We start from the raw sequence: 4776 nt of genomic DNA, 5'->3' as shown, positions 1-4776 counted from the left end.
ACTACGCGAAAAATGGTATTTTACAGCGCTTTTTTTAAGCCATTTACAGCGCTTTTTCAAAAAATTAAGCGCTGTAGTATCCAGCGCTGTAAAAAGATACAACAGCGCTCTTTAAAATAAAAAAAGCGCTGTAAATCTCTTTTAAAAACGCGCTGCTTGTTGTATTAGTTTTACGGCGCTTTTTAAAAATAGCGCTGTAATATGCATTCCTTTATTTCAATTAGATCTCTTTCTGGGATTATAACAACAATCTCCTTCATAAATCGTAATATACAGTATCCGCAGTCTATGTTGTTAGTTTGACGAGAGCACTATAAAATAAAACATATAAGTCAATAAATATTTGTGGATTGATTGTTAATGAAATTTTAAAGCCATACATTTCAAACCTTTATTAGAATCAATGTGATTTATTTGATTTTTGCTTCGACACTGTAGCACCCATTGAGCTCGGAAAACTTGTAAAACACTATCAAATAAATGTGATTATTAGCATTAACAGACACATTATATATATATATATATATATAAGAAATAAATGAATAAATGAATAAAATACCTGAAGAGTGCGAAGAAATACGTAGAGTTCATAAGGTTACGGTTTCGTTTAAGAAGAAACAACGAAAATGCGCAGAAATACGAACGGTTCGTAGGACAGAGTAGGGTTCTCATTGAGAAGAGTATGTAATAATGTTCGTAGGAATAGTAACAAATATGGAGATGATTTGCAATGGAGATGGTTAACAATATGGTTCGTAGGACATTAGGGTTCGCAATGAGAAGGATAATGAAGAGGAGAAGGACACTGAAGTGTAGTGAAGTTTATGTAATAAAGAGGAAACTGAAGCGATTTACTGTTATATTTTATTTTTTAAAAGCCTATTACAGCGCTTTTTTTAAAAAGCGCTGTAAAAGACCTCCTTATTTTATTTTTTAAAAGCCTATTACAAAAAGCGCTGTAAAATACCTTCTTATTTTATTTTTTAAAAGCCTATTACAGCGCTTTTTTTAAAAAGCGCTGTAAAATACCTTCTTATTTTATTTTTTAAAAGCCTATTACAGCGCTTTTTTTAAAAAGCGCTGTAAAAGACCTTCTTATTTTATTTTTTAAAAGCCTATTACAGCGCTTTTTTTAAAGAGCGCTGTAAAAGACCTCCTTATTTTACTTTTTAAAAGCCTATTACAGCGCTTTTTTTAAAAAGCGCTGTAAAATACCTTCTTATTTTATTTTTTAAAAGCCTATTACAGCACTTGTTTTAAAGAGCGCTGTAAAAGACCTCCTTATTTTACTTTTAAAAGCCTATTACAGCGCTTTTTTAAAGAGCGCTGTAAAAGACCTCCTTATTTTTTTTTTTTGAATTAAAAACCTTTTTACAATGCTTTTCCAAAAAGCGCTCTAATAGGTCCTTTAATTATGTGAAATCAAAGTCTTTTACAGCACTTTTTTTACAGCGTTTGTCAAAAAAGCGCTGTTGTATCCTCCGTTATTTTTAAAATATCATACAACAGCGCTTGTATTTAATAAGCGCTATAAAAGACGCGCTATAAAATGTCATTTTTGGCGTAGTGACTATTTCTTTAATAGTTTGCTTCTATCAAATTTTGTTTCACCAATATGTAAAGTAAAACAAACCCTTTCATTTGCTCATTCAAATACAATTATTTCATATATTTAGCAACTTTAACTTTAATCAATACACTTAAAGGCTTTGATCACTTATCAAACTTTTCATTTCAATAACTCATACAAATAAAGAACAATGCACTCACTATCTTTAATGCATTATTTATCACACCTAAAGATTCATGTGTTGATTTTCAATCATCCTCTTGCATTTGATTCATGTCACTTACTAATGGATAAAGACGTTATAAAATGCAACAAAATCTTACCCATTTCAACGTGTGGCATATTCTTAGTCCACAAATGTTTCAATAACATTGTTTCTATGTTGTCATTATTGTTGAAGACCATATATAGGAGATGAGTATTTTCCTAAGCTATTGAATGTGTCTTTCGTAGCAAATTTTTTTCTTTTTATAATCAAAAAACACATTTCATAAGTAAAATAAAATTAATATGAAGATTACTAAACATAGTGTTGGAAATTAATAACTTCTAAACATTTTACTACTAGAAATTTCTTATGTCTTAAACATCAACAAACTCTTCTTGTCTATAATTTTTGGTAACCAACTCTTGATATTTTTTTACTATGGCAAATAATTATTTAAAAATTTAATTTCATATTCTAATTATCTATATGAAAAAATAGTTAATGTAATCGAAATTAGTCTATATCCAAAAGAGTAGATATATAATTGGTTTGTAATTATAGTATTAACATGAAGTTTAAATACAAATTTCACACAAACTATTTTTTTATATCAAATTTTTATTTGTCTTGAGAGTTTTGTTTAAATAACATTTCTACTATCTAAAAAATATTATTATTATTATTATTATTTAAGATTTTTGAGCTTCAAGAAATTTTTATTTTGTTTTTTAATGTTTTTTTTTATATATTTATCAGCTACGTTAGCATACCCGAAAAATTGTTGCAATATTTTGAATACTATTATAAATATTATTTTTAATAAATTACTCCTCATGAATGAATGATATAATACACACTAGGACACACATTATCATTTAATACATGTTAGGACTGACAAAATTACAGATCTACATAGATTTTAACAAAAAACCTCTTTAAAGGTTAAACAAAATTGCAGTGAGTTTTTTCAATTCACCACCAGTTCAAACATACACGTAACACAATATTAGTTCTTTGAAAGTTTATATTTCATTTTTACAACTTAAAGTTTATCGGCAAAGTTTTCTTAAACAAAATTTCTCCATCTTTACATACTTAAACTTATTAATTTTTTGAATCATCATAACAAATCGTTCTACTAAGAAGTAATTCTTGTGTAGACATAAGAATTTAGTCAAATTATTTGGTCGCCCACGAAAACAATTATATTTCTTTTAGTTATTTTAAAATTATACATTATTTAACTATTATTTATATGTATGTGTACAGATTCTTGTGGCCACACAAGTATTATTCTCTATTAAATTATTATGACCTCTTAATTCTATATATATATATATATATATATGATAAAATCAACCAAGTCCAGACAAATAGCCATAGTTTTTGGATTAATGTTAATACTAGCTTGTTTGATACCTTGCATAATGATTAAATTAGTTTGCACATTCATATAATGGTATCTGCAATCAGAACCTAACCTTCCTAACTACAACTCTGTTAAGTGAAGAGCATAATATCTCGTAAATAATAAGCATATATATAGAATATGCCAACTAACCGAAAGTTCTTTTAACACTATCTATATTTATTTGTGATCATTCAAACACATTCAACCATTATGTCTCTGTTGCTTAATTAGGTCATAGCTTAATAACAAACATAATATTTTCGTTTAACCCTCTTAGTAAATTATTTATTGGGGAGATTGCATTGACACTTACACTACCTTTACTTTTAAAAAAGTAACAATTTCTCCTATAGTCAATAAAAAACTGTATCTATCATTTTTTTTTATCACACTTATATATATTTTATTAATTTACTATATGAAACAATTAAGATTTTTGTTTTAATTTGTAGAGGTACGATTATGCATGCATCTATTATTTATAATTTTGAAATAAATGATTATTTTTATAGTGGCACAACCAAATTTATATTTTAGTATTTTTTTGATAAATGATAAATATTACTTGGGGCACACTCCAAAGGACATATCTCTTATAAATATTACTTGCGTGTGATATTCATTATATGTAGGACTTTTTCATTTTTTCAATTCCCACTACACTAACTCTATTGTTTCAAAATCATTTCCGACGTCATGTTATGTGAATTTATAGGTTACTATTATCTATGTCTTTAAATACAAGACACTATTTGAATTTCTAAATATCCTAATTATTTTTTACTAAAATATCTATAATTAATTTACATATTTTATGTAATTCACAATAAATATTATTATATTTATCTCTAAATATATGTATTTTTGACATTTTTTCTTGTTCTTTTTTAATATTAGTATTAAATTTTTTTATAATTTTTGTGTTTTATTTAATAAGGTTTAATGTTCAAGGCTGGAGGTAATAATTAATAAACTCATTTTGAGTCAAAACAGGTTGCCATAGAGATGCTTCTCCGAACTAATGCATGCACGTGAACAGAAGCTAAATTATTTTGAAACTAAGTTGTTTCTTTTGAGTTTTTATTTATTTATGAACGATTATATCTATTTTTTGAAAAAAACAAATAAGATATAGTCAAAAGAAGTTAGGCAGGTTAAAAAAGCACTGCAGATCCCAAGTAAAAGACAATTTATTTCTCTTGGAAGTAAGCCTTCAATAATCAAAGTATTTGCTTTATATAAAAATTTGGGGGACACTGAACATGGTTCAATTGAAGAATTATTCTCATTCCTGAATCTTGATACATTTAGGAACTGGTTTTGGTGCTTTCTAATTACACAAACTCGTCAGAAAAGATACTCCGTCTCATTATAACTCACGTCACTTTTAAAGAAAATGATTAATTACTTTTAATTTTTTATAGTAAAATAATGTAGTTCCTTGGAAAAAAAACTGGTTATATTTATTTGTAAGTTCAATTCAACATTTATATTGGTTTGACAATAATAGTTTTAACTATTTATTGCAAGAGAAACAAAATATGTGGAGTTAATGACATAATAAATAGTAAGAAAAAAAAATTAATT

This window comes from Cicer arietinum, chromosome 2, assembly GCF_000331145.2.
Source record: "Cicer arietinum cultivar CDC Frontier isolate Library 1 chromosome 2, Cicar.CDCFrontier_v2.0, whole genome shotgun sequence".
Classification (NCBI taxonomy): Eukaryota; Viridiplantae; Streptophyta; class Magnoliopsida; order Fabales; family Fabaceae; genus Cicer; species Cicer arietinum.
Note: the sequence above shows the minus strand (reverse complement) of the source record.